This window comes from Ostrea edulis, chromosome 8, assembly GCF_947568905.1.
Source record: "Ostrea edulis chromosome 8, xbOstEdul1.1, whole genome shotgun sequence".
In the NCBI taxonomy this organism is placed as follows: Eukaryota; Metazoa; Mollusca; class Bivalvia; order Ostreida; family Ostreidae; genus Ostrea; species Ostrea edulis.
Genome location: NC_079171.1, coordinates 72,535,432 through 72,563,060, shown reverse-complemented (window position 1 = coordinate 72,563,060; position 27,629 = coordinate 72,535,432). Strand labels below are relative to the sequence as shown.

At 34.5% G+C, this 27,629-nt stretch overlaps 1 protein-coding gene and 1 long non-coding RNA gene across 2 annotated transcripts in view; one reads left to right on the top strand and one right to left on the bottom strand.

Moving 5' to 3' along the window:
- Positions 1-27,629, bottom strand: part of LOC130049293 (leucine-rich repeat-containing protein 70-like) — a 1,034,056-nt gene that overhangs the window by 452,732 nt on the left and 553,695 nt on the right. The window lies entirely within an intron of this gene.
- On the top strand, positions 1,039-12,017 carry LOC130049297 (uncharacterized). The gene is made up of 3 exons (XR_008797799.1): positions 1,039-3,542; positions 8,063-8,243; positions 9,271-12,017. It is a non-coding gene; the product is annotated as an uncharacterized LOC130049297 (long non-coding RNA).

Sequence of the window (27,629 nt, the reverse complement as noted above, 5' to 3'; positions counted from 1 at the left end):
TAAGACCGATTTTAGGTCCGAATATCAGCCTTTTCTGCTCCCAAAAAATTACCAATTTTCCCCAGTTTAACTTGAACTTTTACCAATAATACAAATTGGCAAAAAATGTATTTGTTAAAAATTAAGTTCAATGTGAATAGTTTATGTACAACATGTCAGACAAAGACGCATCATTTCTAGATGATTTAGACAGAATAGTTGAAAATTTTAAGAATTCAAAGGATAAAGTTAATATGTATTTTAATAAAAGATCGAATGACATATCAATTTGTGTTTGATTACTTGTTTGATATAATATATTTAGCTTATGTACTATACTGTGTGGGTTTCCCAATTTGACCAAAAGTTGACAGTCGTTGACTAATGCAGAAGGCCGGGGTTCGAATCCCGGCCACGACAGACCCAAGTGTTAAAATAGGTAGTGACAGTTCCATCGCCAAATGTTTGACATCAGGTGCGAATGACACAGGTCCTCAGAGATGACCTTAAAATGGATGTCCCATGTCACGTACAGTAGGTGTGGAACCCTTTGCTGCTCAATGGCTGTAGGTGCCGAGCAGGGGCTTAAATTTGAAGCCCTTTACCGGTCTTCATGGTGACGTCTCCATATGAGTGAACAATTCTTGAGAGAGATGTTGAACTAGATACAATCAATCAATCACTAGCTGGTGTCGCTTTTCAATATGGAGTCTAGTCTACTCTCAACTCCCCTCCTCACATGTCAAGAAATAAAAGCGGGTTTAGCAGTCAGAAAAATCTCGGATTATATATCAAATAGTGTATGGGCGACAATCGATTTTGAAAAATAGAATCGATAATTGGAATCAAAGAGCCAAAAGCTATCGACAATCGTTTCATCACTAGGCCTATATTTTTTAATCATATATATATATATATATATATATATATATATATATATATGTATGTGTGTGTGTGTGTGTGTGTGTGTGTGTGTGTGTGTGTGTGTGTGTGTGTGTGTGTGTGTGTGTGTGTGTGTGTGTGTGTGTGTGTGTGTGTGTGTGTTTGTAAGCCCTGTTAATTGAACCAGTGAATAAGAAGGCACACGTGTAAATCAACACGGGGTCGGCCAAAGGAACACGGAAATGGTGGTGTTCAGTTGGATTTTTATAAAAATCAGCATAAAATCATTAAATACGTCATCTACCATCAAAATCCTGAAGTGTTTACTTAACAGGATTTATGAGATGTGTGTAACAGGTGTGTAAAGATTTAGCACTCGTCCATCTTTTTTCCTTGCGAGCATGGCTTACACACTTTCGAAGTGCGCATGCTCTGTTTTAAATGACGTCATTTGTGATATCATCATAATGGAGTTTTCCAGGGAAAGAAGTTGGCCCATCTGAGGTAAGTAAACACGGTTGAAAGAATTTTTTTGCATGTTATCAATGGGTTTTTTATTACATAGACTGATTAAATGGTGTTTCATACCGATCGTGTTATGTACAAGCGACAGAGTACCCGAGTTACTGAAAATTTCGATGATAAAAGTGATAAATCTGCGTGAACTGTTTGGTTTTTCTTTTCTTTTTGAAATATAATCTTTGCAGTTAATGTACTCTGTATACTAAGAATTCATATTTATTTTGGATAGAATTTCACAAAAAGAAATGCGCCAGGTCCTTAGGAATCAACCCCCCTACCCCACCCCCCACACGGCACATATTTTGGATGATTGGAACGTATACCCCTTTACATCTGTCTCCCTACTTTGAAGTTTTTTCCAACGCCATGACATAAATAATAAATAGATAAATAAATAAAAATGCAAAAATAAAAAAGAAAGGTGTATATGTATTCGGATTGGCATGTTCCACTTTGTCCGGGTTGAAATCCCCGAGGATGCAAATGTACATTACGCCGCACTGCTTGCAGTACGCACATGGTACAGGCGTACCGCATAGGTATGTAACTACTAAGACTATAAACCAAACAGAATATGATATGCAAAACTATTACTCTGAATGCATTTTATTTGTTTACAATGTAGCCTGTCGGGCTGTGGTGTCACACGCGTGGTTTACACGTGCACTTTAGGTGGCAGTGGAGGAAATTCGAACGATGTATGGATTATTGTCTCCTGGTAACTTTGGCAGTTACCCTTTGCTTTCAATCTACTTTTTAAGAATAATTCAACCCTCGCTAATCATTTCCAAGCTGCATTTCGATCTTGGAAGAATGATCTTCAGCTACAATACAAAATTAAGGGATGATGTTGTGTACTGAGTTTTTCTTGATTGTTTACATCTGTGATTGTTTATGTGATGTATAAACTGATCAAGCTGTACAGTGTCATGACATATAGTGGCATAGCTTCCATTTATATGCTTGCGCATCATTTTGTCAGAAGAAGAAATTTCTAAAATTAAGATTTTTAACATGTATATGATTATATGTGTTTGTTTGATTTTAGTATAATACCTGTAGAGAATATTTCAGTAATATGAAGTGCGACACATTTAGACGCATGCATGTGGTGTTTGAAGGTCTCATCTGAAAGACCAGCAACTTTCTCTTTTGAATGCTAAATATGACGATGGAGCATTCACCTCACTACCTACATTTACACCCTAAATAAAGTACATTAGCATGGCTCGAAACCATGATTTCTTCATCATGAAGCAAATGCTCTGTTACCACTGAGCTACCAATTTTTTAACATGAATTCATAGCTAAAAATTTAAAAAATTTATAACTAATTTTTTGGTTAATTCCATAAATATTATTCCTCTCTTTAGACACAATTCTGGGTAACCCCCTGCCTTTGGGCTTTCAGAATGGGACAATGTCAGGAGAGCTTTTGTTATTTGTTATACTCTTAGTGTTGATGGCATCTATGAACAACAGGATAATGTTTTTAGATTATTATTTCTGATATCATATTTGTAAATTGTTTATGAGGGGTTGTTAAAGTTTGTGGACAAAAGGACACACTTATTAAAAATTCAAAGTTATGATAAGTAAAAAATATAGGAGATGTGTAACAAGATTGTAGATTTGAACATTTTAATTTTAATTAATTTTTATAAGTATTGATTTCAGATACATGTATGACATTGCATGCTTGATCGGGGAGGGGGGCTACAGTTAGATAATATTCTGGTCAGCACATTCGATAAACTACAGTTGTACATGGAACTCATTAAATCACTTCTTTTTCTTTCAGTGGTCTTCAACTTTTAATCTCTAAGAAGGAAATGTAATTAAAAGATGAATAAAGTATCCATAAGAATACCAGAAGAAAGGCTGTGTTGAGAAAAACAGCCCTTCCTCAGTACCTCAGAACTAGATGATAGCCCTTGTTACTTTATGCTGAATATGACACAGTATAGAAGATCTGATCATGAAGAAGTTACACCATTGATACACTTGCCAACTGCCAAAACTACTTTCTGATAGTATGACGAGATTAGAAGATATCATGGTGTAGTCATGACACAAACTGCAAATCAAAGATTGTCTTCCCCAGAGGATGAACAGAGTGCTTCACATGGATAACATTTCCTTTTCGAGTTTTGAAATTAGTAAGTATACAAAATATTTTAGGCCACATAGTCATAAAATTATTTTTTAGATTTCCATCCTTGCTTGGAAAAAAATGGGGCAGGTGGTGTATTTTTTATTTTTCAGAATATATATTTCCCGTTCATTATACTTGCATGTTGCTGAAGAGTGTAGATTACTTCATATTTTTTTTTACATTGTTTTCTTTGGACAGAAAATTTTCATACAGCAATATTATAATTGTTTTTAAGTGATTTTGAAGTACATTTTCATGTAACACTGAAGTTGAACATTCTTTTGCGCTTTTTTGAATAATAGTAATTTTTAGCTCACCTGAGCTGAAAGTTTAAATGAGCTTTTCCAATCCCCTGTTGTCCGTCTGTCTGTAAACTTTCACATTTCTGACTTCTTCTCAAGAACCACTGGGCCAATTTCAACCAAACTTGACAAAAAGCATCCTTTGTGAAGGGCTTTCAAGTTTGTTCAAATAAAGGGCCACACCCCCTTTCAAAGGGAATATAGAATTACAAAATTGCAAAAATAGTTTGGGTCATTTAAAAATTTTCCCCTAAAGAACCACTGGGCCAGAAGAGCTGAAATTTACATGAAAGCTTCCTGACATAGTGTAGATTGAAGTTTGTTCAAATCATGACCCCCATAGGTAGGATGGGGCCACAATAGGGGATCAAATATTTTACATACAAATATAAAGGTAAAATCTTTAAAAATCATCTTCTCAAGAAACACTGGGCTAGGAAAGTACAAATTTACATAAAAACTCCTGACATAGTGCAGATTCAGGTTTGTTAAAATCATGACCCCCTGGGGTAGAATGGGGCCATAAAAATCTTCTTCTCAAGAACCATTAGGCCAGAGCAGTTTACATAATTTACATGAAAGCTTCCTGACATACAGCTCTGTAGTGCAGATTCAAGTTTGTAAAAATAAAATTTTGAAAAGGTGTCGCTGTGTTTGGTGTAATTTTTGTTCGTTCTGCACAAACTTGCTCACTCAGCTTGACACAGCCTAGGTGTTCATATGTAAATTTTTTATTTTTCGTAACTTAAAATGTCGTATAGCAATGGTGGCCAGATCAAATTTTCCTTCCAATGTTATAATAGGACTAGACATGGGTATCATTTTGCACAGTCTATGCGAAAGACGTCGGACCTGACCGATGTGCAGTGCCTCAGGTCCGATGTGTCATTTTTTACACCGGACCGGAATGTCCGATGTCTCAGTATTCGGTTTTAAGCTTTATTATTTTGACGCGGAGTCAATTAAATGTTTGTTGTAAGTAAAAAATATCACACAAATCCAAATACGTAAATGAATGTGATTAAACCGCATGGACCGTCTAAAGTATTATGCGGGAGGGATCCCTGGTATAGTATTACTAGTATAATGAATAAGATTTCCTTGGTTTTGCATTTTCACGTGTTTCTCTTTTTTACATTAGGTTTTTCGGTCTGACAAAATTTGGTTCGGTCCCGTGTGTTCATTGATTACACAGGACCGAATGTCCTGTGTGGTCCAAAAAACTTTCGTATAGACTGTTTGCATACAATTTAAAGTATGTTTTTGCATATACACATTTTTCTAATGCCTGTACACATTGAATTATTAAACACCAGGCACGTCCTCCTATCCCCTTTACAAGCTATGTTTGTGTGGGGTTTTTTGGAGTTAGATTTTAGGTAGGAGAAATCATGGCCCCGTGAGTAGGTTGGGCCACAATACTTAAATAGGGATCAAAGTTTTAGAAGCGAATATGTAGAACAAATCTTTAAATATGGGTCAAGGTGAATCAGGTGAGCGATGTGGCCCATGGGCCTCTTGTTTGAATATACAGTTTATGGAGGATCAGGATATGCCATTGCCGTATCCGCTAATTAATGAGTCATAATTACCATCATTGTACCACAAAGCAACAGTCACTGTACTGTAGTTCTTTTGCTTAACATTATTCAATTCAGTTTGCCATCATCTTCTTCTAGTCTAAGACATGCACACTCAATAATAAAAGTTCCAAACACAGAATTGGGAAATGGCATGGTATCGCATACTTTCACATTCAATAGCATCTCCATTAATCAATTTTAACAAGGCATACATGTGCAGTCACTTGACCAAATGCATATCACACTGCAACAGTCCTTCACAACTACCACATCTTTGGGTACCCTTATAATAGAAACATGTCAAATATAACCACAACATGCCAAAATGTTAGGGTCAGTCATTGAAATGCTCTAAATGTTTGATATACAAGCCAAATATTTGTTCTCAACTTCTTTTTAAAAAAAAAAAGGTAGAATAAAAAACAATGGGGTGGATAATTTTGAGAGGGGTGGGCGTGGATGATAATCTGTAAATATGAAATTCTATGTGGCCTTAAGTACAGTAAATATGAAAGCAGATCTTAGTATTTAACAATTTTGTTGATCCATAATTTATTTACAGATTTTATATGATCTTATTTTGTATAATTAAAATCTTAGATGATATGTGTAGAATAATTATATCATTTAGCAAAATGTAATGATTTGTAAACTATAGATACATATACATGTAGTAAATTTGTGTAACAATTAATACATTCAACCCAAAAATGAATTTGCATATTTTAATTTATTTTTAGCTCACCTGAACCAAAGGTTCAAGTGAGCTTTTCTGATCACATTTTGTCTGTCGTCTGTCTGTCTGTCTGTAAACTTTTCACATTTTCGACTTCTTCTCCAGAACCACTGGGCCAATTTCAACCAAACTTGGCCAAAAGCATCCTTGGGTGAAGGGCTTTCAAGTTTGTTCAAATGAAGGGCCATGTCCCTTTCAAGGGGGATATAATCACAAAAATAGGGTGGGGTCATTTAAAAATCTTCTTCTCAAGAACCACTGGGCCAGAAGAGCTGAAATTTACCTGAAAGCTTCCTGACATATTGCAGATTCAAGTTTGTTCAAATCATGGCCCCCGGGGGTAGGATGGGGCCACAAGGGGGGATCAAAGTTTTACATACAAATATATAGGGAAAAACTTTAAAAATCTTCTTCTCAAGAACCACTAAGCCAGAAAAGCTGAGGTCAAAAATAAACATTGATTTGTTTGATGTACTCCGACCGACCAATCAAATTTGCTCCTACCCGACCATTTTTTCCAGCAATTTAAAACTTTTTTTGGGGGGGGGGGTCCCTTGAAAAATAGAAAATTCTCCTTATTCTAAAAGAAAATATTACAAATTTTCATGACGTTAAAAAAAAACAAAACAAAAAAAAAAAAAACCTACCTACCGACCCACCTTGAAAAATGTGAGTCAGAGTACATCAAAGAAAAATATTTTTAATGATGGCCTGAGATTTACATGAAAGCTACCTGACATAATGCAGATTCAAGTTTGTTCAAATCATGGGCCCCGGGGGTTGGATGGGGCCACAATAGGGGATCAAAGTTTTACATACAAATATATATGAAAAATCTTTAAACATCTTCTTCTCAAGAACCACTGAGCCAGAAAAACTGATTTTTACATGAAAACTTTCTGACATAGTGCAGATTCAAGTTTGTTCAAATCATGGCCCCCCGGGGTAGGATGGGGCCACAATTGGGGGGGGGGACCCCATCAGTAAGCACGCCCCCTACTTCCGGTGTAATGGCAGTAACTGCAAAAATGAAGGCCATTGTGTACAATACTTCATTATCATTTAATGTTGTTCACGTTCTTCTGACCCAGGGATCGAATATTTTCCTACAATTTACAGTGGATCAAAGAGAATTGTTTTATAGTTTTTTTCTTCTTTATGCATATATGACCCAGTATGTCTCTGCAGAGCACAGATCTACATCTGGCATTTTCTAATTACTTAATGTTCACTATTTTTAGCGATCAATTAAGTTTTTTAAAATTAGTTTTTCAGTCAAAATTAGCATAAATATAAATCTATAGCTAACCAGGGGTATGATGCATGTGACTCAAATTTGTCATTATGCAGGGGCCTATATCTATTCTACGAAGTATATTTGATGCGCATTAAAGTTTGAAAATTTTAATTCAAAATATGCATTAAAACCGCTGTTTGAACAAGGCATAAGTATCATTTTAAAGTTACATATGTACGTAAGTATCTTTGCTAGATATTATGTTCAAAAAGATTAATCAGTTTTTTTAATTACTGATTAGATCACCTGAGTGGGTATAAGGATTGATAAACTAAGATTTTGAATTTTTATAAAAGCTAACAGACAGATGAAAGAGCTTGATAAATACCATAATACAGTCCATCATAACATGGGTGCATGAAAATCAGGTTCTAGAGCAGATATTAATAGGTAGAACATTGATGATATGTCTTATCTGGTATATGTAAGTTGTAACACCCTCTTCATTAATACTGTGCATTTTGACAAAATAGTATATGAAGTCCAATGGTTCCATTGAATTTGAACATATGTTGAATAAATATATAGTTAGTAGTGGTAGGGAACAGGTATTGCTTGAATGTGTCTACTAGATTTCTTGTTAAATAACCTTCACTTTAATTTCAGTCAAACATAATTTTGCATCAAAGAGAAAAAGTGGCTTTGACATAACCTAGAAAATACAATATTCATTAAAAAGAGCATGGCACCAGGATAGCTAGATGCCCATATTCCCAGCAAAATGAGCCAGTCCTAAAGAGAGTCCACTAGAGATGAAATAAAACGCATTAAAATGTATTGAGAAAAGGTATATATATACAAGTTTTGATTTGCACCTTAAGAGTATATTGATAATTCGTATTTTGACAGCCTCCAACTTACAGTGAAAATATTGCTGCAGTACTGTAATTATGTCTCCCCTCTTTCAGGGGAGACATATTGTTTTTGTACTTTCTGTCCGTCTGCCACAAAATCTTGTGAACACTTCTCCTATATGGCTTATCAGATAGACTTGAAACTTTGTACAATGCTTCATTGCCATTTGTAGATGTGTATATTGGTGGGATGGAAGGATCCAATTATTTTCCTAAAAGTTAATAGTAGATCTTAGAGGGGTGGAGGATGTAAAATACCTTGTCAACACTTCTCCTCCTATATGGCTTATTGGATAGATTTGAAACTTTGTACAATGCTTCATTGCCATTTGTAGATGTGCATATTGTCGGGACAGGAGGGTCCAATTATTTTTCTAAAAGTTAATAGTAGATCTAAGAGGTGTGGAGGATGTTAAAATAGCTTGTGAATACTTCTCCTATACGGCTTATCCGATAGACTTGAAATTTTGTAGAATACTTCAATGCCATTTGCGATGTGCATATTGCAGGGACAGATCAAAGATCCAAATGTTGTCCCTAATATAGTGGATTGTAGGGGTGGAGGGTGTAAAATAGTTTGTGAACCCTTCTCCTATGTGGCTTAATTATTGGAGTTCATAATGTCTCTGTTCCTGCTCATGCTTTATCTTCCATACTATGCAGTACATTAAGGGGTTGGAGGTTTCATTTGGAGCACTTCCAATTTGGGGAGCTGGGGATACATTTGTTTTTCATATAAACAATCTGAAGTTATGATATATTTGTCATAAAATGTTTATGATATCTGTATCACTTTGAATCTTTAAAAATGATAATTGATGTGTGAATTAATATTTACAGCTGATCATTTGATAAACACTTACTTTGTAGAAATAGAAATTATGATTTTATCTAATTGTACATTTCTTGCTACCTTTTACGAAGACCTTTTACTAATCACTTCTCTAAATATTTTTGCAGATTTGTCAGAATGTTATGCATCATGATCAACAGAAAAGAACTTCACAGGTAGACCAAAGCTGACATGGGATGAGATCCTAAAACGAGACCTAGAGTTTAGAGGATTGGATAGGATCAATCCACTGGGTCGCCAAGTGTAGAAGTACAAACTTCAACCTCGACAGGACAGCCAGGCCTCACCCTTGCAAAACTATTAATTTGGCCTGGATAGTCAAAATGAGTGATGATGATGATATCAAGGTCTGACACTGTAAGCTCAGTAAGGGTAGATGCTGGCAATGGAGCTGTTAAGCAATACAACAAACAGGTTTAACATTGAACATGTTTATATACTTTTTTAGCTCACCTGAGCCAAAGGCTCAAATGAGCTTTTCTGATCACCTTTGCCTGTCGTCTGTCTCTCTGTAAACTTTTCACATTTTCATTTTCTTCTCCAGAGTGAACCACTGGGCCAGTTTCAATCAAACTTGGTATGCATCATCAATAGATAAGGGGTATGCAAAAATAGGGTGGGGTCATTTAAAAAACCTTTTCAAGAACCACTGGACCAGGAAAGTTGAATTCACATAAAAGGTTCCTGTTTTGTGCAAATCATGGTATCCGGGGGTAGGGTGAGGTCACAATCGAGGATCAAAGTTTTACATTCATATATAGTACAGATTCAAGTTTGTTAAAGGTCATGGCTCACAGGGGTAGAGTGGGGTCACAATAGGGGATCTAAGTTTTATATGTGAAATATATACAAGGAAAATCTTTTAAAATCTTCTCCTAAAAAACTAGATGCAGAACTAAACCCAAAATTGTAGCTCTTTGAGAAGATATTGGGGCAAGTCAGAGTGCTAGAGCTTCAGATGAGCCCCTTATTAAAAATCTTCAATTTACGGCACAGAAAAAAAGTGCATGGTTAAGTCCCTCTATCACTGCATTCCGGCATCGCTGTCTTATGAATTTAATATTAAATAATTCCTAACATATTTTCCCACTATACTTGTTTCCAAGCATACTTTCAAATATTCCTTAAACCCACATATAACCTAAAAACTCACAGCTTCAAGTGATTTTCTTTGTTGATGTAGCCATGTTAGGTATACGTAGCCAGTCAATTTGAACCCCAGTTCATTTCCATACTCGTACTCATTTTGAAACATAATGTCTGTGTGAACTAATATCCCCACAAATATTTTTAGTGAAATATTTTGGATGAAATCATCCTAGTTGGGTTAAATACTTATTATTCAAAAACTGTAGGTTTGAATATTGAACTAATCTCACAGCTTTCTTAAGTTTGGTCCCCATCCACTCCAGTCTGTTTTTACGCTTAACTATTGAAATGGAGTGCAAGGGATCAGACTAGGCTTTAATAGCATTATCAATTTTCAAAAGCTTTAGAAAAATTATACAATTTTAGGTCACTTGAGTAAACTCAGATGACATATTGCTATTGGTCTGCGTCCGTTGTAGTCCGTCGATGTTAACAATTGAATATTTTTAACTAAATTCTATAACTGAAAGGTGAAGATAACGAACAGCGATCAATCTACGATTCGAATAACAGAATTCTTTTCAAATTTAGTATGAAGCACACAAATTTACATTAAACCTTCCTGACATAGTGCATATTCAAGTTTGTTAAAATCATTTCCCGGGAGGTATGGTGTGGTAACAATAGGGGATCAAAGTTTTATATGCTGATACATGTATATTTAAAGGAAAAATCTTTAAAGATATCTCTTGAACTATTTAAGCTAGAGCTTTCATATCTTGTATATACAATTTTTATGGCAAAACAAATCTGACCTATTCAGTGTGTCCTGAACTACATTGTGTTTAAGGTAAAACTTATATGGTACCAATTTTGATGCACCAGATGCGCATTTCGACAAATAATGTCTCTTCAGTGGTTGGCGTGGGTTCGAATCCTGCTTGCACCGGTAAGTGAGAAAGTTTCCCAGTTTACTCTCGGAAGGTCAGTGGTCTCTTCCCAGGTACATTGTATCTGGGTTCTCTCTTCCACCAATAAAAACTGGGCACCACCAGATAACTGAAAAATTGTTGAGTGTGGCGGAAAACAGCTAAAACAATCAATCATATTATGTTCTTTGACCTTGTGACCCTGAACTCTGAGTTTGACCTACTTTTAAGAAAGTATAACTTATTAAGTATATCCAGGACTATTTTAGATAGGGCTTTCATGTATTGTATATAGATTACTTATGGCAAAGTCTTTCATATCATACCAAGACCTATGACTTCATACCTTGGTCTTATCCAGAACAGCAATATCATGCTTGTCATATCTTTGTGTTATATGATTTCATTTTAGTAATGTTGTGTTCTTTAGAGGTAGGTTTGGGTCACATTATTCATGAGAATAAAGATTGATAAAATAGCATTTAAAAATCAAAACAGCAGGGCCAAGGTGACTCAGGTGAGCGATGTGGCCCCTGGGCCTCTTGTTGATTTTGATATTTGTACAGATATCATTTGTATGAGAAATGGAACTCTTTTTTTTTTCTTTTACAAATACATGTATTATCATATGGATCCATCTGTGTTGATTATTTAATCAAAGGACTACATTCAATGTATTAAATGCAAATTTATTGATATGTCTGTGGTTGAATTACTCATGTATGTATACATTTTTTTGGCACATGCAATTACATATATAATGTATATATATATATACTAATTGTACATATAACATCTCCTGTAATATAATAAAATATATGACTGAGAATAAAAGACCTGCTGTTTTCATTGCTACCATGGAACATTAAAAGATTAGAATAATTCAAATATCTTAATGAATTCTGTAATATATGAATTTGATATTTGTATACAATTGCCTCACTGGTGTTGAATGTGAACTTTGGTTTATCATTTCAGTTTGCTCTTTATATCAAATCAAAATTTAAGACAAATAAGGAATTATTTCCGAAATTGGTTAATATGGTACATTGTAGTAAAATAATCAAAAGTTTATTCATATGAGATAGCTAAATTCCACATGGATAACCAGTGACTGATTCTTAATTGTCAACATTTTCACCAAACAGTTTAGAAATTACCCCGGTACATACTATTGGGGGATTATAAAATTCCTTGAAAAGTGACATATTTTTAAATATCACCTTTTCAAGGAGAAAAATCCCTTTAAGTATATGAATCCTATGAAGAAATTAAGAGAGAGGTGGCTATAGGTATATGCGACCCACCTGATCTTTATTTTTCTGCAACATATTCAAGTGTGTTTTTATCACTTGTATGGTGAGATTCATTTGTGGCAAGAGCTGTTGTGATGTCTGAGTCAGAAAGCACCAGAATCCACTAGGAATAGTTTTAGATCTATGGAGCGCCAAATTAACAAACTCAAATATTTGAAGATATCTTTAATTATTTGAAGATATTATCAATTCATTTCATGCACCAACATTGCAATCAAAGATCTCTTCAAATAATTAATATCTTCAATTCTGCATTATATATATATTGCGAGCATGAATTGAATTATTGATATCATTATTTATTCTGCTGAATTGATGCAGGCAATAATTTAATTGTTGCTCTCCTCAAATGAATTATAATTTAATGATACCAACAATAGAATTAATGCAGGCTACAATTCAATTGAAGAGAGCAATAATTCATTAATGCTAACATCACTTAATGTGCACAATAATTGAATTATTGCTCTCTTCTATTGAATTAATGATATCATTAATTAAATTGATGCGTGGAATAATTATTTTAGAGAGATTATCTAATTGAGATATAATCTTCAATTCAAGATATCCACAATTGAATGATTTCTTTAATTGAATTGTTGCTCTTTTAAAAAAAAAATGATGCGCGCATTAATTGCTTATGAAATAGCCTTGTATATATAATTAAAAAGATCCTCCATTGAATTAAAAGAGATAATCAAGTCATTCATACAGAGCTCTAAATTAATTTTTGCGAGCAATATTTCCACCCCATGGATGTGCGCATCAATTGAATTAATGAGAGCGATAATTGATTTGATGTGCGTATATTATTGGACTTTAATTTGAGCTTATGTAAAACATTAAAAAGATTTTAAAAATCAACCTGGTGAATTTGTATTATAAAGGTCATGAGAGGACACGTCCAGTTTTTGAACAAAAACAGAAGGTAATATATTCCCTTGAATTTGCAATTGGTCATCTCTGTCCTCAGATCGGCAGGGAAAGGAGTGGGGGTCCAAATCACTTTTATGAGGGAGATTATTTCTCATTCGAAGGCGCGAATTGCCGATGTTCAGGAAATGTTTTAAATCTCTACTTGCCTTTCGAGACTGGACTAAGTTCATCAATAAAACTTACAAATATGTAACTTGAATTTTACCTTTCGTTATAATAGTTCAATTTATGCGCAATGTACCAGGTTCAATTGTCGGTGTGTTTCAGACGTAGTTAATGAGGAGGGGGGGGGGTGTCCAACACGTAACACGTTTAGGGAAGGGCGTAATGAGTGCCAAAGGCACGAAATCTCTAAACAAAAATATCTAAGATGAATCAAAATCGTGATTTTTGGGGGTTCTCTATTACAATTTTGTCCTCATATTTCAAGGTGAGATGATAGTCAAAATTGACATAATGTGCATGTACATATCATAAACATGTAGATATTTTTGTAACAGTATATAAAGGAACCGGGAACAAATCCTGATTCTGAAGTTATGTTATATAAACTGGTGTTATAAACCGGATTTTCTAAGAATTTATGGTTTTTGTAACGTTTGATTAAAGTTTTCTGTAAGGTCACATCTATGTAGTTACATATTTAAACAGAATGTTCATGAAAATGTTCCCTTTTAGAGTGGAATTAAGATATCGCGTAACATTTCTTTACAAAGATATGTAATTTTTATTCATGTCAAAAGTCAACAAAAAACTTAAAGTGATACAAAAAATGTATATAATTATGAATACTTGTTTTAGATCCTTTAGGCACTGTATTACAGAATTTTGATTTTATTTATCATACTTTTTGGTCGAATTACTACAGAGTCTGGCCCGTACAGCATGCATTGGCAAACGAGGGAGTCTATAATCATAGAAGTATATATATATATATTTATAATAATGATGATTATCATAAGTTATTATTACATTAAAAGTCATCATTATGGACACTACTACCCCTCCCCCCGACCGGTCGCGGTAGCTCAATGGTAGAGCGTTCGCTTCGTAACCGGGAGGTCGTGAGTTCAAGCATCGTTCATGCGTCAAACCTAAGACGTTAAAATTGGTAGTGTTAATTGCTCCTTCGCCAAACGCTCGACGTTTAGAAGTGAGAATCACGGATCTTTTGGATGTGACCTTATAAACGTATATCCCTTGTCGTACATGTAGTAGGTGTTGGCACGATATTTCAAAGAACCCTCACTGCTACGACCCTGAACCCTATGGGTACATTGGATAGGTCTAAATTCGTGGTACTCCGCTTAAAGCTGGTTACGTCTCAATATGAATAAAATATTCTCGACGGGACGTAAAATATATAATCAATCATCCAATCAATACTACCCCCCCCTTTTTTTATTTTCTTGCGGCGATAATTTCAACGAAATGTGTGGATTCCCTGTCTATCCCATCCCAATTTCGATTTATATCATCGTTTCACGCTTTTTTGTAAGCTTTAGAGATTTTGCCTTATTTATTTAGCGTGGTGAGAATGATTGTTTGGATGTTTCAGAGTGTTTGATTGCCTGTGTGTATCAGAGTGTTTAACTGGCTGCGTGTATCAGAGTATTTAATTGGCCATGTGCGTCAGAGTGTTCAATTACACGTGTGTGTCAGAGTGTTCATTTGCCCGTGTGTGTCAGAGTGTTCAATTGCCTGTGTGTAAAGGAAAGTGTTCAATTGACCGTGTGTAAAGGAAAGTGTTCAATTGCCTGTGTGTAAAGGAAAGTGTTCAATTGACCGTGTGTAAAGGAAAGTGTTCAATTGCCTGTGTGTAAAGGAAAGTGTTCAATTGCCCGTGTGTAAAGGAAAGTGTTCAATTTCCCGTGTGTAAAGGAAAGTGTTCAATTGACCGTGTGTAAAGGAAAGTGTTCACTTGATAAGCAAAAATTCAAGGAGTGAATAAAACGATATTTCACAAATTTCGACCGCAGCAATGTCTTCTATGTTGTTTTCAGTACCAAATAGTAAATTTTCGTACTAAAATACCAATAACTGTAGAAGTGTTCAGTTGCAGGTGGGAAGTTAAGGTGTTCATTTGACACGCGTTACACGTATGTGTGTGTGTGTGTGTGTGTGTGTGTGTGTGTGTGTGTGTGTGTGTGTGTGTGTGTGTGTGTGTTTGTAAGCCCTGTCAATTGAACCAGTGAATAAGAAGGCACACGTGTAAATCAACACGGGGTCGACCAAAGGAACACGGAAATGGTGGTGTTCAGTTGGATTTTTATAAAAATCAGCATAAAATCATTAAATAGGTCATATACCATCAAAATCCTGAAGTGTTTACTTAACAGGATTTATGAGATGTGTGTAACAGGTGTGTAAAGATTTAGCACTCGTCCATCTTTTTTCCTTGGGAGCATGGCTTACACACTTTCGAAGTGCGCATGCTCTGTTTTAAATGACGTCATTTGTGATATCATCATAATGGAGTTTTCCAGGGAAAGAAGTTGGCCCATCTGAGGTAAGTAAACACGGTTGAAAGAATTTTTTTGCATATTATCAATGGGTTTTTTATTACATAGACTGATTAAATGGTGTTTCATACCGATCGTGTTATGTACAAGCGACAGAGTACCCGAGTTACTGAAAATTTCGATGATAAAAGTGATAAATCTGCGTGAACTGTTTGGTTTTGTTTTTTCTTTTTGAAATATAATCTTTGCAGTTAATGTACTCTGTATACTAAGAATTCATATTGATTTTGGATAGAATTTCACAAAAAGATTTGCGCCAGGTCCTTAGGAATCAACCCCCTACCCCACCCCCCACACGGCACATTTTTTGGATGATTGGAACGTATGCCCCTTTACATCTGTCTCCCTACTTTGAAGTTTTTTCCAACGCCATGACATAAATGATAAATAGATAAATAAATAAAAATGCAAAAATAAAAAAGAAAGATGTATATGTATTCGGATTGGCATGTTCCACTTTGTCCGGGTTGAAATCCCTGAGGATGCAAATGTACATTACGCCGCACTGCTTGCAGTACGTACATGGTACAGGCGTACCGCATAGGTATGTAACTACTAAGACTATAAACCAAAGAGAATATGATATGTAAAACTATTACTCTGAATGCGTTTTACTTGTTTACAATGTAGCCTGTCGGGCTGTGGTGTCACACGCGTGGTTTACACGTGCACTTTAGGTGGCAGTGGAGGAAATTCGAACGATGTATGGATTATTGTCTCCTGGTAACTTTGGCAGTTACCTTTTGCTTTCAATCTACTTTTTAAGAATAATTCAACCCTCGCTAATCATTTCCAAGCTGCATTTCGATCTTGGAAGAATGACCTTCAGCTACAATACAAAATTAAGGGATGATGTTGTGTACTAAGTTTTTCTTGATTGTTTACATCTGTGATTGTTTATGTGATGTATAAACTGATCAAGCTGTACAGTGTCATGACATATAGTGGCATAGCTTCCATTTATATGCTTGCGCATCATTTTGTCAGAAGAAGAAATTTCTAAAATTAAGATTTTTAACATGTATATGATTATATGTGTTTGTTTGATTTTAATATAATACCTGTAGAGAATATTTCAGTAATATGAAGTGCGACACATTTAGACGCATGCATGTGGTGTTTAAAGGTCTCATCTGAAAGACCAGCAACTTTCTCTTTTGAATGCTAAATATGACGATGGAGCATTCACCTCACTACCTACATTTACGCCCTAAATAAAGTACATTAGCATGGCTCGAAACCATGATTTCTTCATCATGAAGCAAATGCTCTGTTACCACTGAGCTACCAATTTTTTAACATGAATTCATAGCTAAAAATTTTAATAATTTATAACTAATTTTTTGGTTAATTCCATAAATATTATTCCTCTCTCTAGATACAATTCTGGGTAACCCCCTGCCTTTGGGGATATAAGCACATCATTTCTTTCAGAATGGGACAATGTCAGGAGAGCTTTTGTTATTTGTTATACTCTTAGTGTTGATGGCATCTATGAACAACAGGATAATGTTTTTAGATTATTATTTCTGATATCATATTTGTAAATTGTTTATGAGGGGTTGTTAAAGTTTGTGGACAAAAGGACACACTTAATAAAAATTCAAAGTTATGATAAGTAAAAAATATAGGAGATGTGTAACAAGATTGTAGATTTGAACATTTTAATTTTAATTAATTTTTATAAGTATTGATTTCAGATACATGTATGACATTGCATGCTTGATCGGGGAGGGGGGCTACAGTTAGATAATATTCTGGTCAGCACATTCGATAAACTACAGTTGTACATGGAACTCATTAAATCACTTCTTTTTCTTTCAGTGGTCTTCAACTTTTAATCTCTAAGAAGGAAATGTAATTAAAAGATGAATAAAGTATCCCTAAGAATACCAGAAGAAAGGCTGTGTTGAGAAAAACAGCCCTTCCTCAGTACCTCAGAACTAGATGATAGCCCTTGTTACTTTATGCTGAATATGACACAGTATAGAAGATCTGATCATGAAGAAGTTACACCATTGATACACTTGCCAACTGCCAAAACTACTTTCTGATAGTATGACGAGATTAGAAGATATCATGGTGTAGTCATGACACAAACTGCAAATCAAAGATTGTCTTCCCCAGAGGATGAACAGAGTGCTTCACATGGATAACATTTCCTTTTCGAGTTTTGAAATTAGTAAGTATACAAAATATTTTAGGCCACATAGTCATAAAATTATTTTTTAGATTTCCATCCTTGCTTGGAAAAAAATGGGGCAGGTGGTGTATTTTTTATTTTTCAGAATATATATTTCCCGTTCATTATACTCGCATGTTGCTGTAGAGTGTAGATTACTTCATATTTTTTTTACATTGTTTTCTTTAGACAGAAAATTTTCATACAGCAATATTGTAATTGTTTTTAAGTGATTTTGAAGTACATTTTCATGTAACACTGAAGTTGAACATTCTTTTGCGCTTTTTTTGAATAATAGTAATTTTTAGCTCACCTGAGCTGAAAGTTTAAATGAGCTTTTCCAATCCCCTGTTGTCCGTCTGTCTGTAAACTTTCACATTTCTGACTTCTTCTCAAGAACCACTGGGCCAATTTCAACCAAACTTGACAAAAAGCATCCTTTGTGAAGGGCTTTCAAGTTTGTTCAAATAAAGGGCCACACCCCCTTTCAAAGGGAAGATATAATTACAAAATTGCAAAAATAGGGTTGGGTCATTTAAAAATGTTCTCCTAAAGAACCACTGGGCCAGAAGAGCTGAAATTTACATGAAAGCTTCCTGACATAGTGTAGATTGAAGTTTGTTCAAATCATGACCCCCATAGGTAGGATGGGGCCACAATAGGGGATCAAATATTTTACATACAAATATAAAGGGAAAATCTTTAAAAATCATCTTCTCAAGAAACACTGGGCTAGGAAAGTACAAATTTACATAAAAACTTCCTGACATAGTGCAGATTCAGGTTTGTTAAAATCATGACCCCCTGGGGTAGAATGGGGCCATAAAAATCTTCTTCTCAAGAACCATTAGGCCAGAGCAGTTTACATAATTTACATGAAAGCTTCCTGACATACAGCTCTGTAGTGCAGATTAAAGTTTGTAAAAATAAAATTTTGAAAAGGTGTCGCTTTGTTTGGTGTAATTTTTGTTCGTTCTGCACAAACTTACTCACTCAGCTTGACACAGCCTAGGTGTTCATATGTAAATTTTTATTTTTCGTAACTTAAAATGTCGTGTAGCAATGGTGACCAGATCAAATTTTCCTTCCAATGTTATAATAGGACTAGACATGGGTATCATTTTGCATACAATTTAAAGTATGTTTTTGCATATACACATTTTTCTAATGCCTGTACACATTGAATTATTAAACACCAGGCACGTCCTCTGTCCCCTTTACAAACTATGTTTGTGTGGGGTTTTTTGGAGTTAGATTTTTGGTAGGAGAAATCATGGCCCCGTGAGTAGGTTGGGCCACAATACTTAAATAGGGATCAAAGTTTTAGAAGCGAATATGTATTGGTACCGTATAAGTTTTACATGTAGAACAAATCTTTAAATATGGGCCAAGGTGAATCAGGTGAGCGATGTGGCCCATGGACCTCTTGTTTGAATATGCAGTTTATGCAGGATCAGGATATGCCATTGCCGTATCCGCTAATTAATGAGTCATAATTACCATCATTGTACCACAAAGCAACAGTCACTGTACTGTAGTTCTTTTGCTTAACATTATTCAATTCAGTTTGCCATCATCTTCTTCTAGTCTAAGACACGCACACTCAATAATAAAAGTTCCAAACACAGAATTGGGAAATGGCATGGTATCGCATACTTTCACATTCAATAGCATCTCTATTAATTTTAACAAGGCATACATGTGCAGTCACTTGACCAAATGCATATCACACTGCAACAGTCCTTCACAACTACCACATCTTTGGGTACCCTTATAATAGAAACATGTCAAATATAACCACAACATGCCAAAATGTTAGGGTCAGTCATTGAAATGCTCTAAATGTTTGATATACAAGCCAAATATTTGTTCTCAACTTCTTTTTTTTAAAAAAAGGTAGAATAAAAAACAATGGGATGGTTAATTTTGAGAGGGGTGGGCGTGGATGATAATCTGTAAATATGAAATTCTATGTGGCCTTAAGTACAGTAAATATGAAAGCAGATCTTAGTATTTAACAATTTTGTTGATCCATAATTTATTTACAGATTTTATATGATCTTATTTTGTATAATTAAAATCTTAGATGATATATGTAGAATAATTATATCATTTAGCAAAATGTAATGATTTGTAAACTATAGATACATATACATGTAGTAAATTTGTGTAACAATTAATCCATTCAACCCAAAAATGAATTTGCATATTTTAATTGATTTTTAGCTCACCTGAACCAAAGGTTCAAGTGAGCTTTTCTGATCACATTTTGTCTGTCGTCTGTCTGTCTGTCCGTCTGTAAACTTTTCACATTTTCGACTTCTTCTCCAGAACCACTGGGCCAATTTCAACCAAACTTGTCCAAAAGCATCCTTGGGTGAAGGGCTTTCAAGTTTGTTCAAATGAAGGGCCATGTCCCTTTCAAAGGGGAGATAATCACAAAAATAGGGTGGGGTCATTTAAAAATCTTCTTCTCAAGAACCACTGGGCCAGAAGAGCTGAAATTTACCTGAAAGCTTCCTGACATATTGCAGATTCAAGTTTGTTCAAATCATGGCCCCCGGGGGTAGGATGGGGCCACAAGGGGGGATCAAAGTTTTACATACAAATATATAGGGAAAAACTTTAAAAATCTTCTTCTCAAGAACCACTAAACCAGAAAAGCTGAGGCCAAAAATAAAAATTGATTTGTTTGATGTACTCCGACCGACCAATCAAATTTGCTCCTACCCAACCATTTTTTCCAGCAATTTAAAACTTTTTTGGGGGGGGGGGGGTCCCTTGAAAAATAGAAAATTCTCCTTATTCTAAAAGAAAATATTACAAATTTTCATGATGTTAAAAAAAATACAAAAACAAAAAAACCTACCTACCGACCCACCTTGAAAAATGTGAGTCAGAGTACATCAAACAAAAATATTTTTAATGATGGCCTGAGATTTACATGAAAGCTTCCTGACATAATGCAGATTCAAGTTTGTTCAAATCATGGGCCCCGGGGGTTGGATGGGGCCACAATAGGGGATCAAAGTTTTACATACAAATATATATGAAAAATCTTTAAACATCTTCTTCTCAAGAACCACTGAGCCAGAAAAACTGATTTTTACATGAAAACTTTCTGACATAGTGCAGATTCAAGTTTGTTCAAATCATGGCCCCCGGGGGTAGGATGGGGCCACAATTGGGGGGGACCCCATCAGTAAGCACGCCCCCTACTTCCGGTGTAATGGCAGTAACTGCAAAAATGAAGGCCATTGTGTACAATACTTCATTATCATTTAATGTTGTTCATGTTCTTCTGACCCAGGGATCGAATATTTTCCTACAATTTACAGTGGATCAAAGAGAATTGTTTTATAGTTTTTTTCTTCTTTATGCATATATGACCCAGTATGTCTCTGCAGAGCACAGATCTACATCTGGCATTTTCTAATTACTTAATGTTCACTATTTTTAGCGATCAATTAAGTTTTTTAAAATTAGTTTTTCAATCAAAACTAGCATAAATATAAATCTATAGCTAACCAGGGGTATGATGCATGTGACCCAAATTTGTCATTATGCAGGGGCCTATATCTATTCTACGAAGTATATTTGATGCGCATTAAAGTTTGAAAATTTTAATTCAAAATATGCATTAAAACCGCTGTTTGAACAAGGCATAAGTATCATTTTAGAGTTACATATGTACGTAAGTATCTTTGCTAGATATGATGTTCAAAAAGATTAATAAGTTTTTTTAATTACTGATTAGATCACCTGAGTGGGTATAAGGATTGATAAACTAAGATTTTGAATTTTTAAAAAAGCTAACAGACAGATGAAAGAACTTGATAAATACCATAATACAGTCCATCATAACATGGGTGCATGCAAATCAGGTTCTAGAGCAGATATTAATGTATTAGGTAGAACATTGATGATACGTCTGGTATATGTAAGTTGTAACACCCTCTTCATTAATACTGTGCATTTTGACAAAATAGTATATGAAGTCCAGTGGTTCCATTGAATTTGAACATATGTTGAATAAATATAGAGTTAGTAGTGGTAGGGAACAGGTATTGCTTGAATGTGTCTACTAGATTTCTTGTTAAATAACCTTCACTTTAATTACAGTCAAACATAATTTTTGCATCAAAGAGAAAAAGTGGCTTTGACATAACCTAGAAAATACAATATTCATTAAAAAGAGCATGACACCAGGATAGCTAGATGACCATATTCCCAGCAAAATGAGCCAGTCCTAAAGAGAGTCCACTAGAGATGAAATAAAACTCATTAAAATGTATTGAGAAAAGGTATATATATATACAAGTTTTGATTTGCACCTTAACAGTATATTGATAATTTGTATTTTGACAGCCTCCAACTGAAATACAGTGAAAATATTGCTGCAGTACTGTAATTATGTCTCCCCTCTTTCAGGGGAGATATATTGTTTTTGTACTTTCTGTCCGTCTGCCACAAAATCTTGTGAACACTTCTCCTATATGGCTTATCGGATAGACTTGAAACTTTGTACAATGCTTCATTGCCATTTGTAGATGTGTATATTGGTGGGACGGAAGGATCCAATTATTTTCCTAAAAGTTAATAGTAGATCTAAGAGGGGTGGAGGATGTAAAATACCTTGTCAACACTTCTCCTCCTATATGGCTTATTGGATAGATTTGAAACTTTGTACAATGCTTCATTGCCATTTGTAGATGTGCATATTGTCGGGACAGGAGGGTCAATTATTTTTCTAAAAGTTAATGGTAGATCTGAGAGGTGTGGAGGATGTTAAAATAGCTTGTGAATACTTCTCCTATACGGCTTATCCGATAGACTTGAAATTTTGTAGAATACTTCAATGCCATTTGCGATGTGCATATTGCAGGGACAGATCAAAGATCCAAATGTTGTCCCTAATATAGTGGATTGTAGGGGTGGAGGGTGTAAAATAGTTTGTGAACCCTTCTCCTATGTGGCTTAATTATTGGAGTTCATAATGTCTATGTTCCTGCTCATGCTTTATCTTTCATACCATGCAGTACATTAAGGGGTTGGAGGTTTCATTTGGAGCACTTCCAATTTGGGGAGCTGGGGATACATTTGTTCTTCATAAAAACAATCTGAAGTTATGATATATTTGTCATAAAATGTTTATGATATCTGTATCACTTTGAATCTTTAAAAATGATAATTGATATGTGAATTAATATTTACAGCTGATCATTTGATAAACACTTACTTTGTAGAAATAGAAATTATGATTTGTATCTAATTGTACATTTCTTGCTACCTTTTACGAAGACCTTTTACTAATCACTTCTCTAAATATTTTTGCAGATTTGTCAGAATGTTATGCATCATGATCAACAGAAAAGAACTTCACAGGTAGACCAAAGCTGACATGGGATGAGATCCTAAAACGAGACCTAGAGTTTAGAGGATTGGATAGGATCAATCCACTGGGTCGCCAAGTGTGGAAGTACAAACTTCAACCTCGACAGGACAGCCAGGCCTCACCCTTGCAAAAAGATTAATTTGGCCTGGATAGTCAAAATGAGTGATGATGATGATATCAAGGTCTGACACTGTAAGCTCAGTAAGGGTAGATGCTGGCAATGGAGCTGTTAAGCAATACAACAAACAGGTTTAACATTGAACATGTTTATATACTTTTTTAGCTCACCTGAGCCAAAGGCTCAAATGAGCTTTTCTGATCACCTTTGCCTGTTGTATGTCTCTCTGTAAACTTTTCACATTTTCATTTTCTTCTCCAGAGTGAACCACTGGGCCAGTTTCAATCAAACTTGGTATGCATCATCAATAGATAAAGGGTATGCAAAAATAGGGTGGGTTCATTTAAAAAACCTTTTCAAGAACCACTGGACCAGGAAAGTTGAATTCACATAAAAGGTTCCTGTTTTGTGCAAATCATGGTATCCGGGGGTAGGGTGAGGTCACAATCGAGGATCAAAGTTTTACATTCATATATAGTACAGATTCAAGTTTGTTAAAGATCATGGCTCACAGGGGTAGAGTGGGGTCACAATAGGGGATCTAAGTTTTATATGTGAAATATATACAAGGAAAATCTTTTAAAATCTTCTCCTAAAAAACTAGATGCAGAACTAGACCCAAAATCGTAGCTCTTTGAGAAGATATTGGGGCAAGTCAGAGCGCTAGAGCTTCAGATGAACCCCTTATTAAAAATCTTCAATTTACGGCACAGAAAAAAAGTGCATGGTTAAGTCCCTCTATCACTGCATTCCTGCATCGCTGTCTCATGAATTTAATATTAAATAATTCCTAACATATTTTCCCACTATATTTGTTTCCAAGCATACTTTCAAACATTCCTTAAACCCTCATATAACCTAAAAACTCACAGCTTCAAGTGATTTTCTTTGTTGATGTAGCCATGTTAGGTATACGTAGCCAGTCAATTTGAACCCCAGTTCATTTCCATACTCGTACTCATTTTGAAACATAATGTCTGTGTGAACTAATATCCCCACAAATATTTTTAGTGAAATATTTTGGATGAAATCATCCCAGTTGGGTTAAATACTTATTATTCAAAAACTGTAGGTTTGAATATTGAACTAATCTCACAGCTTTCTTAAGTTTGGTCTCCATCCACTCTAGTCTGTTTTTACACTTAACTATTGAAATGGAGTGTAAGGGATCAGACTAGGCTTTAATAGCATTATCAATTTTCAAAAGCTTTAGAAAAATTATACAATTTTAGGTCACTTGAGTAAACTCAGATGACATATTGCTATTGGTCTGCGTCCGTTGTAGTCCGGCGATGTTAACAATTGAATATTTTTAACTAAATTCTATAACTGAAAGGTGAAGATAACGAACAGCGATCAATCTACGATTCGAATAACAGAATTCTTTTCAAATTTAGTATGAAGCACACAAATTTACATTAAACCTTCCTGACATAGTGCATATTCAAGTTTGTTAAAATCATTTCCCGGGAGGTATGGTGTGGTAACAATAGGGGATCAAAGTTTTATATGCTGATATATTTAAATGAAAAATCTTTAAAGATATCTCTTGAACTATTTATGCTAGAGCTTTCATATCTTGTATATACAATTTTTATGGCAAAACAAATCTGACCTATTCAGTGTGTCCTGAACTACATTGTGTTTAAGGTAAAACTTATACGGTACCAATTTTGATGCACCAGATGCGGATTTCGACAAATAATGTCTCTTCAGTGGTTGGTGTGGGTTCGAATCCTGCTTGCACCGGTAAGTGAGAAAGTTTCCCAGTTTACTCTCGGAAGGTCAGTGGTCTCTTCCCAGGTACATTGTATCTAGGTTCTCTCTTCCACGAATAAAAACTGGGCACCACCAGATAACTGAAAAATTGTTGAGTGTGGCGGAAAACAGCTAAAACAATCAATCATATTATGTTCTTTGACCTTGTGACCCTGAACTCTGAGTTTGACCTACTTTTAAGAAAGTATAACTTATTAAGTATATCCAGGACTATTTTAGATATGGCTTTCATGTATTGTATATAGATTACTTATGGCAAGGTCTTTCATATCATTCCAAGACCTATGACTTCATACCTTGGTCTTATCCAGAACAGCAATATCATGCTTGTCATATCTTTGTGTTATATGATTTCATTTTAGTAATGTTGTGTTCTTTAGAGGTAGGTTTGGGTCACATTATTCATGAGAATAAAGATTGATAAAATAACATTTAAAAATCAAAACAGCAGGGCCAAGGTAACTCAGGTGAGCGATGTGGCCCCTGGGCCTCTTGTTGATTTTGATATTTGTACAGATATGTTTGTATGAGAAATGGAACTCTTTTTTTTTCTTTTACAAATACATGTATTATCGTATGGATCCATCTGTGTTGATTATTTAATCAAAGGACTACATTCAATGTATCAAATGCAAATTTATTGATATGTCTGTTGTTGAATTACTCATGTATGTATACATTTTTTTGGCACATGCAATTACATATATAATGTATATATATATATATATATATATATATATATATATATATATATATATATATATACTAATTGTACATATAACATCTCCTGTAATATAATAAAATATATGACTGAGAATAAAAGCCCTGCTGTTTTCATTGCTACCATGGAACATTAAAAGATTAGAATAATTCAAATATCTTAATGAATTCTGTAATATATGAATTTGATATTTGTATACAATTGCCTCACTGGTGTTGAATGTGAACTTTGGTTTATCATTTCAGTTTGCTCTTTATATCAAATCAAAATTTAAGACAAATAAGGAATTATTTCCGAAATTGGTTAATATGGTACATTGTAGTAAAATGATCAAAAGTTTATTCATATGAGATAGCTAAATTCCACATGGATAACCAGTGACTGATTCTTAATTGTCAACATTTTCACCAAACAGTTTAGAAATTACCCCGGTACATACTATTGGGGGATTATAAAATTCCTTAAAAAGTGACATATTTTTAAATATCACCTTTTCAAGGAGAAAACTCCCTTTAAGTATATGAATCCTATGAAGAAATTAAAAGAGAGGTGGCTATAGGTATATGCGACCCACCTGATCTTTATTTTTCTGCAACATATTCAAGTGTGTTTTTATCACTTGTATGGTGAGATTCATTTGTGGCAAGAGCTGTTATGATGTCTTGAGTCAGAAAGCACCAGAATCCACTAGGAATAGTTTTAGATCTATGGAGCGCCAAATTAACAAACTCAAATATTTGAAGATATCTTTAATTATTTGAAGATATTATCAATTCATTTCTTGCACGCAATCAAAGATCTCTTCAAATAATTAATATCTTCAATTCTGCATTATATATATATATTGCGAGCATGAATTGAATTATTGATATCATTATTTATTCTGCTGAATTGATGCACGCAATAATTTAATTGTTGCTCTCCTCAAATGAATTATAATTTAATGATACCAACAATAGAATTAATGCATGCTACAATTCAATTGAAGAGAGCAATAATTCATTAATGCTAACATCACTTAATGTGCACAATAATTGAATTATTGCTCTCTTCTATTGAATTAATGATATCATTAATTAAATTGATGCGTGGAATAATTATTTTAGAGAGATTATCTAATTGAGATATAATCTTCAATTCAAGATATCCACAATTGAATGATTTCTTTAATTGAATTGTTGCTCTTTAAAAAAAAAATGATGCGCGCATTAATTGCTTATGAAATAGCCTTGTATATATAATTAAAAAGATCCTCCATTGAATTAAAAGAGATAATCAAGTCATTCATACAGAGCTCTAAATTAATTTTTGCGAGCAATATTTCCACCACATGGATGTGCGCATCAATTGAATTAATGAGAGCGATAATTGATTTGATGCGCGTATATTATTGGACTTCAATTTGAGCTTATGTAAAACATTAATAAGATTTTAAAAATCAACCTGGTGAATTTGTATTATAAAGGTCATGAGAGGACA